This window comes from Uloborus diversus, chromosome 10 (genome assembly GCF_026930045.1).
Source record: "Uloborus diversus isolate 005 chromosome 10, Udiv.v.3.1, whole genome shotgun sequence".
NCBI lineage: Eukaryota > Metazoa > Arthropoda > Arachnida > Araneae > Uloboridae > Uloborus > Uloborus diversus.
Window position 1 is genome coordinate 91,848,090 of NC_072740.1, and position 15,830 is coordinate 91,863,919.

The 15,830-nt window shown below is 35.5% G+C and overlaps 1 protein-coding gene across 1 annotated transcript in view; it reads right to left on the reverse strand.

Annotated features, from left to right (window-relative positions):
• LOC129231306 (arylsulfatase B-like) overlaps nt 1-14,357 on the reverse strand; it is a 96,818-nt gene extending 82,461 nt beyond the window's left edge. Inside the window, exon 1 of the mRNA XM_054865594.1 lies at nt 14,229-14,357. The gene's annotated coding sequence lies outside the window, so the exon portion shown is untranslated. The remainder of the gene's footprint in view (nt 1-14,228) is intronic.
• Nucleotides 14,358-15,830: the final 1,473 nt, after the last annotated feature.

A 15,830-nucleotide genomic window follows, 5' to 3' on the forward strand; every position in this document is an offset into this window, starting at 1 on the left:
CTTTTTTTTCGATGATGGGTAGTGCGGAAAAGGTGCCATTGGTAGAGCAAAGTGCACATAAAAAATTTGAATTTTTTTGCACAATTTCTTAATCTGCCGAAATTGGGTTGAAGTTTTTTTTCACGTTTTTAGCCAAAATTAGTAAAAATAGTATGTTTCCATTTTCGATGATGAGTTACGCGGAAAAGTTGCCATTGGTGATACTAAACTCCCATAAAAATTTTGAGGTGTGTGGTATACTTCTTTCTTTTGCCCAAATGAGTAGATATTTTGTCAATTTTGAGTTTTTTTAACGTTTTCAATAAATTTTCTCAAATAGTAAAAATTTTGCTTTCGCCATATTTCTTTGCCATAATTATGTAGATTTATCATATGTTTTAAGAGATTGCTCAATGACCCCCTTAATTTAACATTAGCTGTAGCATAGAAAATGCCAAAAATTTAAGAACCTTTAATTTCCCCAGCTGTTTTTTTTTTGTAAATAATTATTTTATTGCAATGTAATTGCATATTATTAATATATGTTTTGAAATCTATCATTGTTTTTTCAGTTCAATGTATTTCTTTTAACCTCCCTCCCCATACGTTTGAAGTTTGATGGAGGGGGTTGAGTACCCTCTTTCAGTTGAAATAGGAAGCTAAAATTCTTCCAGTATATTACTATCCGCAAGTCTAAAAATATTGAGGGGTGTCTTGGTATCCTGGAGAAACTATTTTTTGCATGTAACCACTCTAAGGTACCCTTAGGGTTTATTTTTGAGGGGGGGGGGGGACTTTCGCAGTTCCCCTCTTTGGATCCGCATTTGCTCGCTTTTCCTGGAGCCAGGAAAGAATTGTACTGTATTCTGTTCTGAAAAATTTTAGGCACACTTCATATTTGGGAGGGGGAGTACCCCCCGCCCCCCGGTGGATTCGCGCCTGGCAGTGGCGTACTGGGCCGCCGGGATACCGGGAAAATTCCCGGTGCGCCGGTGCCATACTCTTTTTTTTTTTTTTTAAGGACTTTGTACTGGATATTGCGGCGCCAGAATAAGACGACTTGACATCATAAAACTACGTAATAGGATTTTTTAAAATCAAAGTAACCCCCATTTATTGGTTTATTCAAAAACATTAATGTAAAATGTTTTTCTCGTTCCCATCCAAATCTACTTCCTTCACTCCAAAAAAAAAAAAAAAAAATGGTGTCGGATTTTTTTTTTTAACTATCAATTCACGAATCGTCAAAACAACAATAAGTAAACATTCAGCGCCGACTTGAATTCATTAGAAACTAATAAACCTTTAGATTAAAATTTTTGGGTAATTCCCGTGGTTCCAATATTTTTTAGAATCAAGGCGCCTACATCACATTTTGGACATCTAACCCTCCTACGGCGCCCTTCTCTCTATAACTCAGTAGCAAAGTAAATGTTTTAGTCCGGGGAGGGGGGATGGGCTGAGGTCGAAACTTTTTTTATTTCATCTTGATATCGCTTCCAGCGAAGCAAAAGAAAAGCAAAAACTTCGGTTTCACTATAGTTTGCGGGCGGGGAGTGCGGCTGCAGCCTTACACACACACACACACACACATATAGCTCCTTCCCTATATTTGCCATTAATGTAACTAATCATAACTAACAGGAAAAAAATGAACAAATTTGGTAAACAGCATTGCATAGTCCTTTAGTGTTATTCATGATTCAGGAGCTCTGCGGAATATTACAACAGTTTCATATTTCGTTAATTATTGTGAAGTAATTAAAAATTTCGTGGCGCCGGCGCTGTGCTCCCATGAAGACTTGATTTACCCCCCCCCCCCCTAAACAGTTTGGGAATCGAAATTACAGGTCTAATACTTGTGTTATAGAAGATAGTATATATACAGCGCCGATCCGAGTTTGGCATGCGACTGTGTAGGGCGCCGAGCACGAGGGGGGGGGGGGGAGTGCCAAAGAAGGGCGAAATGAAATTTTTTAAATGTTCTTGAAACAATTTTTTTTCGAAGCTTGTTCGCATCGCACTTCCCTTCCCTCCAAAAAAATCTGGAAATATTAAAATATGCTTCATATTCTGAATTCAGGAACCGTACGTGATTAAAATGTGCTTTGTTTGAGGATTGTATTGAGCGGCTTAAGTTGGTGGTGCTACCAGAATTTTCTTCTGGGCAGGATTTTTTTATCATACAGTCATCCGTTAAGCATTGGTAGTAATAAGAGGGTTGTCGATCGCCTCGGGCCCAAAGATATGAAGGGCTTGCTGAATTGTATTTCATTTTTTTTCTTTAAATATTATTCTTTTTTTTAACCAACACAATTGATTTAATTTCTTACTATTATGACAGACATAAATTTCAAACTACATATTCAACTTTGTAAAAATTAATATAAAATATTAGGTAATTTTCCATTATACGCTCCTTATTCTGTTAGAGTCTGGGAGGGTTGGGGCCAGGGCCGCGCCGTCCCTATGTGCAAGGTCGTGCGACGCACGACGGCGCCAGAGTCAAAAAGGCGCCAAGCTCTACAAATGAAAAATGTTCCAAATGGGAGGAAAAAGTTTCCAAACCAAAAACTAAATAAATAAATAAAATTGAACTTTTCATTATATCTATAAAAGTAGCGATGAAATTATACTGCTCATTAAAACAAGCAATCCTCCTTGCTGCCTAACTATGAGGGAAAATTATTGCTTTTTTCCGTCTAAATATGCTATTCAAAATAGTAATCTTTTACACTGACAACACATGATGCTAATTAATTCATACATTCGCATTTTTCTTCATATGTGGAGCCATGAATGCTATTTCGGTATTTCTATAATTTCACAAGGTTGAGCATACGAAGTAGCGCAAGAAATTTGCTATTCCCTATTTTGGTTCTTGCGGTGAATATGCTATATTATAATTCGTGGAATATGTCTTTTTGTGATTTTTAACTATTGTTCGTTGTAATTTCGTGGTAATTTTAAGGTTATTATACATTAAAAACTACGGTAAGCACATTTACATTTTATTTACTTGTGCGTAATATGCAAATATTGTAAACAATAATTTAGATTAAGTTTTTAGTTCCGAAAAGTAACGACTTGACATTGACTACTCAATTCCTCCACCCCCTTTTTCTTCAGCTGTTTGTGTACTAGTGGTACCCGCACGGCTTTGCCCGTATTAGAAAATTAAAAGGTCATTTGGTTCGCCTGTATATTTATAAATAATGGATGATGAATTTCTCGCCTATTTGCTATATTCATTTGCTTGCCCCTGTTACGGTTCCACGTTATGATAATTTCGTAATTTATTCGTCCACGTGGTGATAATTTTCTCGGTAAAATGTTCTTAAAATTGGAAGAGAAAAAAAAAACAAAATCGAATTTTCAAAAAATCACTTCGAGGTGCACCCTCATGCTACAAACTAATTTTTTACCAAATTTCATGAAAATCGGCCGAACGGTCTAGGCGCTATGCGCCTCACAGAGATCCTGACAGAGAGAGATCCAGACATCCTGATTAAATTGAAGAAATAGCTTTGGACAATGTGTTTGTTTTAGATGTTTATGAAAGTTCAATTTCGAAAAATTGAAGAGGAGAAAAGGAAAATTGATTTCTATTTATTAAAAAAAAAAAAGATCGGGTAGAATCCCCGAGTTCTATCCCTCATTCTAACGTCAATAAATATGGCCTACAATCACATTTTATGGCTTCAACTTCTATAAGTTCCCGCGGAGCCCCTTGTACCATTTTTTCCAATAACACCATCAAAGACCGTCTAAAATTGCGTTTTTCGAACTAAAAGTTTCAAATATTTTCCGGGGAGAACCCCGGACCCACCCCTCTTATTAAAAGAGATTTTTTTTTTCTCAAATTGTGCCCATTAAAACTATTTTCTAGTTGCGCCACTGCTCCTGTCGTCATGTTTTGACAGTCATAAAAGTTTTATTAACTGTTCATCACTTAGAGATTAATTAGACAGATATTCAAAGCGGCTTTATATAACTTAAATATTAAAATATTTTCTTCTTCCAAAACGCATTATTAGCATATCAGAGGAGCTGCTGAACTCGGAATAACTTCGAGATATGAAGTAAAAACGTGCACCATATTGCAAAATTAAATATTCACACATTATTTTTTTGTATAAATTGAATGCCACACTTTTTTTTTTTTAAATTTTATATTTATCTATAAAATCTTCCTAAAGGTATTTATATTTTCCTCGAACGCCAGAGCGTAAAGGCACTCAAAGGACATTTTCACGACGGCGCCGATCAGGCTTTGCGCGGCCCTGGTTGGGGCGCCAGAAAATATTCGCCCTGGGCGCCGTCATCTCTTAAGACGGTCCATCACCATGCATTATTACCATTGTCTAAAAATGTCCAAGAATGCCTGAGCACAAATCCACTACCGCATCTTTAAAGTTTCTCATTAGGGTCGCAAACGCTTGCATTTCAAACAAATAAAAATTATCAGGCTGGTAATTTAAAATTTCCTCATTGAAAAACCAAAGCGCTCAAATGGTTTGAGTGTAAAAAAGGAAAACTGGGGGAGCGTTTTCAACACTACCGTCATCAAAGATGGCCTAAAATTACGAACGTACTTAGGATTTAAATTTTAAAAAGCTTCCAGAAGAGCGCCCCCACTCAAACATTCGAGAAATGCCCCCACTCCATCATTGAAGATCGCCTAAAATTTCGGTTTTAGGACTTGAATTTCTAAAAGTTCCAGAGGTTCCCGACCCTCCCTTCCCTCTAATACACCAATGGTGGTCGTCCTTTGGATTTCTGATTTTTTTTGAGACTTCTGAAGCTTTCTGAGAGGAGCCTCCGAACTGCCTAATATCATCGTCAGAGATAATCTACAATTCTTTTCTGGAATTTCAATTTTGGAAAATTTCCGAAGGAGAGCCTTCAAACGTCGTCGCCTGCTAACACTTCCAATGATCGTCTAAAAGCTGCGGTCTAGGAGCTAATCTCGAAAATTTTCTTGGGGAACAATCCTCTCCCTCGCTCCAACATAATTAACGATTGTCTTAAATTTTGTTTTAAGGATTTGAATTTCAAAACGTTTCAGGGTAGAGCTTCAAAGAACTCCTCTCCCTAACATCATTGAAAGTCAACTAAAATTGCGTTTTTAGAGCTTCCAATTCGGACAAAAATGCCCGTCCTCTTAACGTTACCAAAGACAACCTACAATCGTGTTTTTAAGATTTCAATGTCAAAACATTGCCGGTCCTTCTAATGTTACCAAAGATAGACTACAGTTACGTTTTTACGAAAAATACGTGTTACGTTTAAAAAATCCCGAGGGGGGACCCCCGAAACTCTCCTCCCATAACATCACCGCAGATAGTCTAACTGCGTTTTTACAGATACAATTTCGGGGGAGAGCTCAACCCCCTCTTTCTAATCCCCCGTCCGCAACGGTGGTAGGTCTATACCCACCACCCGGCGGCCAGGCGGGGAAAATTGTTTGGTTTCATCGTAGGTAAACCCCTTGACTGGGGCGTAGTGTCGGCTCTGTAGCCGGGACTCGGCCTGCGAAACTAGAGAGTAGAGACTCACCTTCCTGTCCCGCGAGAAGCACTTGCATGCATTCGCATGGTTGGTGAGGAGTTTCTGTCCCCCTCTTTCTAAAAAAATCACATATAATCAACAATTGCGTTTTTAAAGTTTCAATTTCGAAATATGGTCGTGGAGCATCAACGAACATCTTCAGCCCGTAACATTACCAAAGCTAATCTAGAATGCACTTTTAAAACCCCAAATTAGAAAATTTTCCGGGGTGGACCCTCGAATATCTCCTTTCCATAATACAACCAAAATCGTCTAAAATTGTGTTTCAAGAGCCAAAGCTTCGAAAAAAATTCCCCGGGAGAGCATCAGAACCCCCTTTTTTTTAAATTTTAACGTTTCAATCCCGAAAATGGACGAGGGAGCCCCGCCTTTCCTCTTCTCCTCCTAACATGACCAAAAATCGTTTAAAATGCATTTTGAAAACTACAAAATCATAAAAGTTCCGGGGGACAAGCCCTCACACCCCACACCTATTTTTGAGTGAATATTATTCTCATGATTAGGTTCATATTGTCAATATTTAGATGTAGTAATGACCATACTCTTAAACCAGAAGCTGAAGACATTCTCTTTCTCTTAATTTTAAATACGTTTGAAACAATTAATGGGCCATCAATTTCATAGGGGGGGGGGAGGCTTTTTACTATCGTTGACCCCTGAAAAAGGTAGCAACAGTAACAGTCCCACATTTAATAACATCTAAAACAGCGTTTCATGTCATCAATTTAAAAAAAAACTTTGTGGGAAAGCTTCCCCCTCCCACGTCCACGAGAATCCTCTCACAAATTTAGAGAACTTCGTCTAAAGTTTAATTTTTAGATGTTCGAACTTTTGATTTCGAAAAATTACCGGAGAGGAGTAACCCGATCTCCATTTTTTCATTTTCAGGTTTTATCAAAGATAGCCAAAAGTCTGGAAATTCCGTATTTAAGACTTCAATATCAAAAAATTTTCGGGGACAACCCCTCAAACGCACCGTTTTCCCTTATTAAAGATCGTCTAAAATTTCGTATTTAAGACCTCAATTTTGAAAAAAATTCCCAGGGAAAGTCCCCAAAACCCATGTTTTCACCTGAAGTTATCAAAGATGACAGACGTAAGCATATTTAGGATTTCAATTTTGAATAATTTCAGTGAGTGTGTCCCCGACTCTATCCCTCCCCAAAATTATTAAAAAATAGTCATTCTTTTATTTTTTTTAGGACTCGAACTTCTAAATATTTTCATAGGAGAATGCCCAATCTTCATCCTTGAAGTCAACAAAGATAGTCTACAGTTACGTTAGAGCTTTAATTTAAAAAAAAATCCGGAGGAAAAGATCTGAACAATTCACCTCCCCACATCATTAATTTCGTTTTTAGAACCTAGTATTCAAAAACACTCCGATGGAGAACCTCAGACCTCAGCATTGCTACAAAATTCTTAAAAACAGTCTGAGTTTTCGTTTTTAGGACTGCAATATCGGAAAACTTCCGAGGAGTTTTTCCGAACCCCAACCCTCCTAACTTCACCTACGATGGCTTACTATATTGCGCATTTGAGACTTATTTCGAAAAATTTCCATGAAGAGTCCCAAATCTCATTCCTTCTACGTTCACTAACGTTATCTAAGATTTTCCCGCAATCGCGTTTTGGACTTCAGTTTCGAAAAACTTCGGGTTGAGCACACCCCCTCCCCCACAAATACCCAGAACACCCCTTTTTCTAATATCACCCAAGGAAGATAAAAAAGAAAAGAAATCTCTCATTTCGACGAACTGGAGGGAGCGCAAAAGCTTCAGTCCTCATAAAGGGCTGAGGATTATACACTCCTCTAATAGGAAGTTCGTCAAGTTTAATTTGTTAGTTGAGCTTGGCGGATCGGGGGGGGGGGGGGGTTACGAAAATAGGAGAAGGCGCCGGTCAAGTGTTTTTTCCCGGCACACATTATCGACCCAGTACGCCACTGGCGCCTGGCCCCATGTCATGGTGCAAGTGCGGACAAAAACAAACTTTTTTGAAAAAGAAAATTATGAAATAACTGTTCTACCAAATGTTTTAATATAATAAGTGCAAAAGTGAAAATTATTGTTTAAAAAAAATAGGTGCATTAAAAACAGTATTTACTATTTTTTTTTCCCGAAAATGCAAAATTTGTCCACACTAGCCCTCTTCTTCCCTAAGGATAGTACTCCGAAAGTGTGTACTCCGTCGAGGGTGGGTAGGCCTTAGAATTTGCGTCCCTTTAACACTTGTTTGAATCTGAGAGATCCTTAACCTGTAAAAACGACCCAGAAACGTTCCCGAAAAAATAATGGGCTGCTGCTGATACTCGTAGATGAAATCCCGTATAATCCCAAAACATTACACGGAAATAATGAGTGACGTCTCTGATTTTTTTTTTTTTTTTTTTTTTTTTTTAAGTGAAACATTTTCCATTCGACGAACTACCGCCCGTAACTTCCGTTTTCCAGCGTTCCAATGTAAGAAAATAACAAAATATTATGCAGCATAATGCTGCAGCGGGCAGGTAAAGTGCAGTAACCACCAATTTTTCTTTCTTTCTTTTTTTTTTTTTTTTGCATCTTTGCCATCTATTGTACGTTGGTATTATTGTAAAAACTTGTTTATTTAGTTTTTGCTGAAAAAAAGGAGCCAAAAAAAGTCTAATTTCATCATTTCCCTATTGTTAGTATTGAATCCAAAACGCCTTTCTTCAAGTACAGTAAATTTTCAATTATTCGCTGGCGGAACGAGTGCAAAATCTTATTTAGACACTCCCATTTCATTCTTCTCTCTTCTTTTCAATGACTCTCTCTCTCCGTCTCGACATAACGAGTAACTAAGCATAAACGAGTGACTCTACCAGTCTTGAAAAAAATATCCGCCGCTCCCATGTGCGTTTTTGGTATAACTTCGTTTCATCTATTGCAAGTAATCAGGTTGCACGATTTGATCGCGTACGTGTGTAATCCGTTTTCAATTATAAGCAATCCTTTTAAAACTTTTACCTACATTTTTACATACACTGTAATTTTTAGCTTTTGCTTAATTGAATGTGAGTGTTATTGATAATTTTGAGCTATTGCATTGGCAAACTGGCATCGTTTTTACCTTGCTTGGATTATCCGCGAATTGACTTATCCAAGATTACCGAGCCACCCTATTCCAAGGATAATCGGAAGGGTACTGTATCTCGAAAACTCATTTCTTTAGATACTGCCGTTTACCTGCCCACGGCAGAATGTGTTTTCGTTGTTTTTAAGTATATTTTGTGACATTTATTAATATTGTTTATGAAGTGATTTTGCTGTTTTGGACTTCGGTTTGAAGTTGGAAGATGGATAAAATAAATTCACGTGCTTATGCAAAGAGGGTATGGACAAAATGGGTACGTACCCGCTATGATCGTACTAGTGCAAATTAGTAAATGCAAACAAAAAACGCCCCAGTGTCATGAGATTCCCATTACATGTCGTCAAGTTGAACAGACCAACCAGAACTTACCTGCTGCAAAAGCAACACAGATCTTATGGTAACTGAAGTCCCAAACTTAAGTCTTACATTTTAAAACATATTAACAATTAGAAATTTTTATTGATGATTGATGACGAAGATTTCCCTCTGTCAATGGTATTTGGGAAAAATATCTCTAGTCTGTTGTTAAATACAGTATTTTGTGCGAACTTTAGTGCGAAAAAGTTCGTCTAGTAAGCATGTTATTCCTACCAGGTAGACCAAGTTCTCTTTCTCTCATCTGCTTTCATTTTAAACAGAAATTATCCCATTTTGTCAGCCACCAAGTCATTTTTATCATAAATACGGGAAGCTGCTGTACCCACGGACAGAATTTACGTTTCAATTTTTGCTGGTCTCTGGGAATGGATAATCGATCGTAAAAATTTCTGGCAGAATCTACAACTTTATTTTAACTTACTTTTATATTTTACTACTTTACTACTTTATAACTTTTAACTAATTTGGCAATTTTTGTCAGGAGAAAATCTGAAAGCTTTCAACTTCAATTTTTTTTTTAAAAAACCATATTTTTTGTACGTGGGTACAACACTCCGTTCACCCCGCGGACAGGTGCCTTTGTACCCATGGACATAAAAAAAATATATATACATGAATAGGTCTGAGGAACTATATTATACTCAATACATTTTCAAAAGCCCTTTTAAATTGAAATACTTCAAACATCCATTGAAAATAACATTAAATAAAATATCCAACAGAAATTAAACTTTGTAAATTAATCGAAGGTTTTTTTCTTTTTTTTTTTTAAATTTCCTTACTTTTTAACATCAGTGAATTCTTTAGAAAAGTTATTGCTCTTAATAGAGTTAATGATGCTATGAATAATTAATATGTTTTTAAACAAAAAAAATAATAATAACTAGTTTCATGATAGTTTGGCTCTCTATGTACCTACCTAATAACTTCAATTTATATGCAAATTGAAACCTTTAACCAAAATTAACCCATTACGAAAAACTCAGTTTAGATTAAATCAACAAAAATCTAGAAAAGTCGACTTCAAATGAAAACAGGTCGGATTGACAGTCTGTAGATCTTACAACAGGTGGTGTTTACTTCAACACTATATCTTGAAGGCTTACTTCAAATTTATCATCATTGTTGAAAGCAAATTTCGGACGATGATGACAAGGCACCATTTTTAGGTACTTCACAATGCCAGAAAACACAGGTGTGACCCAAGGAGACTAAAAATTGCCGTCCGTGTTTACACATGTTATGTGTCCTTGGGTACAAAGGTACGCCATTTTGGTTTTGCAAGCCAGTCGCATCGACAAGACCACAGTTTTACAACATTAAAAATCAGAAACAAAACTTTAAAAATATAAGGAATCATGATACCTACAACAAAAATGAATAACACAATCCATGACGGACGAAAAAAAATAATAAATTGCTCATGTTTTTTTTTTTTTTACTTAGATCCTACTAAAACCGAAAAAATGTGATAGAATCTTAAATGTTCGTTTGATAGCGTTGAAACTTCCTGGGGGTACTGGAGAAGGCTGTGACTTACACGTTGAACCCCAATTAGAATCTCTCTTGACGATACAAGGAATTTCCCAACCAACGCCCTTACGTACAACCGTCCGTGGGTACAGCAGCTTCCCCTACAAAATTGTCATCTTTAAAAGAATAAATGGGTTGGGAGTTAATAACGAACAAAATATTCAAAAGTAGCAATCAGTAAACACAGTGCCGCTGAGACCATGGTATCACTTGGATGACTCATCCGAGGAGTTCACGCGTTTGAAGCAGGACCAGTAGAAAGACCAGTAGTAAACCAGTAAGACCAGTAGAAAGAGGAAAACCGGGGAAACCGACATCCTTCCTCAAGCTCCTCCAAGAGTTCCCAAGTGTTCTTGGGAACTAAACACCGGAACATCTGCATGGCACTCCAGAGCCCTCGGTCTCGTAAACTGAGATGGGCATAGCAGGCCTTGGCCCCCTCCCTCGGACTGTTGCGTCGCTGAGTTTAGTTTTAATAAAACTAAAAAATATTTCGAAAAACGTTCCTGGAAAATAGTGGACAGCTAATGGGCCTCATTTCTTATTTCGCGATTATCAAGTTGTTGGTGATTTGGCGCATGGTATGCTTCAGAGCAACAGGAAGACATCTAATCCTATGAATAACATTAATATATCCTACTGTTGCTCTAAGACAACAATATATGAAATTCAGAAAAAACGCATGAAAATTCGTTTTATTTTGTTTAAAAAAAAAAAAAGGAGCCAATTACTTATCAATTTATCCCTCGGTTCCAGCTTTTGGTCTTTTTTTTTTTTTTTTGCAAGGCTAGAAGCACCTGTTCATCATGACCACACATGATTTATTTTCCACTGATGATCTAACTGTTGACTCTACGGCTACGTGAAGTTGAAAAGCAAATAAGAAAGTACGATATGGCTTTAGAAATCAGCAAAAATGTCATAAAATTAACTATTGACTTTTTTTTCTCTTTGAAGTTACAGCTTTCTTCTTCTCACTCTCCCCTCCCCCCAGCTGCCGTTAAGAAGTGTTAAGATCACGACTGATTACCAAGCTTTATAGCTACTCTGAGAGGTGGTGCCTGCCATATCAGCAGCTATTATGAGTAATGTTTCTGATTTATTGCTTAAAGGTTATGTTACTTTTACCTAATAGATTGTTTTTTTTTTAATAATCTCCTCATATGTTTATTCTGACAAAAAAAAAAATTCTGATGCGTTGTTATACATTTAAAGTAATCAGTCCGGGTAACTTTGGGCCCTTCCGATTAACTTCACACCACAGATTTTTTAGTACTTTCTAACTTAATAAATAAATAAATAAATAAAAACTTGAACGTCCAGTGTTGCACTCTGCTGGTGAGTTATTAAATCATTTTTCTATTCTTTAGTTTAGGGGAAAAATGAAAAACTGCACAGCCAATTGTACAATGCAACAAATCTAAAGTGGGGAGTTTTTACATTCTTCTAAATTTTATATTCCTGACTTATATGAAGTAAAGCAACACTGCATTTTTTTTTAAATAGTCAATTTTTCAGCACATTTCTCACGTAGCTTATGTTACCTTGAGTGGCAGGCTAACTTTAAGTCAGGTTCATAATTCATTGAAAATTGTTTTAATAAAAATAATTTCTCAATCTTGGGATAACTACACAATACTATAGGATTTTTTCTTTCGTTTTATGCCAGTTGATGCAAAAACTCTATTACAATACTCGTGGGGAAGCTAAAATTAGAGAAAATATGGCACGGAATTACACAGTGAAAAAAAAAGTCACTAATTACTTCCGGGTAAAGTTTCCGGGATTTCATGGGTTTACACCAGTCTCCTGCAAAAAAAAAAAAATGTTTTTTTTTCTTGTGAAAAAGCTGATTGAATTACAACAAGTTCCAATGCCGAATTTACACTGCTGGGAAAAACATTTTTAGCTACCAGTGTAAAAATATATTTTACTACTTTATTAGGAGATTATCCTTCGGCTTAGCTACGGTCTCTTCAGATTAAGTGAACCCCAATCAAGAGCGAAATGTAGCCGCCGGTTGGTGTTAAGGTTCCTATATAAGGGGAGCTGACTTAGCCGACATTTTGGTTCCAAAATTACCGGTCGAAAAAACTGGTATTTGAACGAAAGCCTCATTGCAGAAAACTGGTGTCCTAGCTTTAGATGCGTTGCCTGATTGATGTTTGATTATTGTATTCTGTAGATGAAGACGATTTAATTAGTACAAATTAAAAACAAATAAGGTGTGAAAATGCGGTTTATTACAGTAAACATTTCCCGATGCATTTTTGTTAAATTTGTGAACTAAATTATCTTTCTAGATTCACCTTAAGAGTCATTTTACTCAACTTATGATCAATTAATTTACGACATAGCAACCAGCGAACATTACGACGTATTTATAAGTACTAGAAACGAGGTTGAACCCAATTCAGGCTTGGAACCAAAATGTCGGATAAGTCAACCTGTCCTTCTTAAGGGGCTCTAGTTGGTGTAGCTTTGACGCTATTCGTTTCAAGAATTTTCCTAGTAATTCAGGAAGGTGTTAAGCGACTAATATATGCATGTAGTTATAAGATGTCACTGAAGGTTCTTAAGTACGTCCCGAAAAATGACTGGCCTTCGCTAGGGAAGATTTCTAACGTTTTCAGAAATATTCCAGGTTAATTTTAGGAAGGTTAGTAACTTTTAGCTGGAAAGTGTTCTGGTTTTTTAACAGAGATGCTATTAGCAGAAGTTATTGGCACTAGTTGCCCATTATTTTTAATGGAACGTTTCGGAATTTTCTCAGTCTACTCCGAATGATTGTACTTTAAATAATTGCTTCTTAGTTTAAGAAACTGTAAATGAATATTATAACGCCACATATTAAAAAACATTCTTAAATTAATGTAAAATCAAAATACTTACTCATCTAAAAATCAGTACTGAAAATCTATTACGTATCTCTATTTGAATTTATCTGTTTCAAATTAAAACCTAACATCATAACAATTGAAAATCTTATTCTGTTGGTAACCAGACTAATTTCTGTGCGTGAAAGGGTTTCAAAACGATCTACATCCTTTTCTACTTCTTGAAATTTTATATTTAACTATTTTAAAGTTAAACAACAACAACAAGAACATGTTTTTAAATAGTTAATTTTTCAGCACATTTCTGACGTAGCTCAAAGTTATACTGAGTAGCAAGCTAACGTCTAGTCAAGTTAATATTCACTTGAACTTGTTTTAGTAAAAATGATTTCTCAATTTTGGATAACTACCCAATAGTATAGGATATCTTCTTTCGTTTTATGCCAATAGATGCAACAACTTTATTTGAAATATTCGTAGGGTAACTAAAGGTAGATAAAATATAGCGCGAAATTACACCGCGAAAAAAAATCCGTAACGTGACTGATTACTTCCGAGTACAGGAAGGTTACTAGCTTTTAGCGAGAAACTTTCCTGGTTTTCACCAGATATGTTACTGGCAGAACTTAAAGACATTAGCTGCCCATTATTTTTCAACGAACGTTTTTGGAACGTTTCGGATTTTTTTACAGCGTACTCCGAATGGTTGTACTTCAAATAAATGCCTTTTAAGTTTAAAAAACTTTTAATAGACATCATAATGCCATATATTAAAACATTCTTAAATTAATGTAAAATCAACAACTTACTTACCTGAAAGTCGATACTGAAATTCAATTACGCATTTCTCTGTAAATTAAACTGTTTAAAATTAAAACCTAACATCGTAACATTTGAAAATATTATTCTATTGGAGAATAACCAGACGGTTTTCTGTGCGTGAAAGGATTTCAAAATGATCTACATCCTTTTCTACTTCTGAAAGTGCACTGTAGAATATCTGGGACAGTAGATTCACCTGTCGCTTAATTAACTGGATATCAGCATGCAAAATATCAAGTGCTTTGCGTAAATATCTTTTAACAGATACCCAGGAAAAATTCTTTTTAAAGGATTTTATTTGGTACATAGTTTCTTTCTTTTAAAACTACCCAAATTAATAAATATTAAAAAATCTGATACTTTGAGAAATGATAAATGTAGAAAAAAGTTTTTTTTTCCCTTACAAGAATTTCAATACAGAAGACTTAACTGAACGGTTAAAATCACGGCGTTTGTCACGTACTGAAACCACAAAAGCTTGCAACACTATGAATTTTTAGATGATTTCTTCATACAAAAATTCATCAGACCGTAAAATATTTGTATTTTTTTTATTGTAAATGTCAAACATTGCTTTTTTGATAGATTTCATCAAAATTGCAGTTAATACATATTAAATTCCTTATGTAACTGCAGCAAGTAAAGTTCCTTGAACCAGATTTTAAATTAATAAATAAAATAAATCAAGAAATTATGTAAATATTTTATCAAAAGTAGTTTGCTTCTTTGTAAAGCTTAAAAGCTGAAGATCTTTTCTAAGTTTAATTTGGTGGTTTGTTAATTAAACGGTTTTTAAAAATATGATGTGACCCAAAATCAATCAGAGCCCATATGTTGAAGAATTTTAACTTTTTAAATCAACCTATTTTCCAAAATCAAAGAAATATTTGGCCAATAGTGTAGGTGCAGAGCAATAAAAACTCCAAATAAAGTAGGGGTTTTTGTGAGATTTTGAATTATTTTTATTCTGTGGAGAAATGCAAAAAATCCTTTTGAACAGAGTTTTCTATCAGTAAATTCGTTAGGCCTCGGTAAAATGTATAAGGTTGCTAAAGTATAACACTTACTCAAATCAATGTACAATCGCTAATTTACAAACAGTTAGAGATAAGCATATAGCTCCAACAGGTAAACATTTTTAAATTTTGGAAAGAATCATAATTTATGAAGTTTGGATCAAAAAATCTAATTTTGAAAAAATTGTAAGGTCTGATTTTTTTATACAGTCTCCAGCTCCTAGAAAACATGTTAATAACATATTCTTGACACACTACCATATTAAACTAAAAAAAATCATTCTCCTACTAGCAAAATAGATTTGAACAATCACGACAGTCGAAAACTTTATGACGTCAGCGAGACATCTGTTGCAAATTGACAAAGTGTTTGTAGGTTCAGATTTATTTTGCTTCTTTACGTCAGGAGGTATCATTCATGGTTGAAAAGATAGCAAGTTTTTCCCAGCTCAAAGATCTAATATCTTTCACCTTATATTTTGTTTTTCACTTTCGCTGTAAAAATATTTCGAAACGTTGCTGATTATGTCCGTGAAATATTTCGGGATTTCACTCCTTTTATCCACTTTCTGTGAAA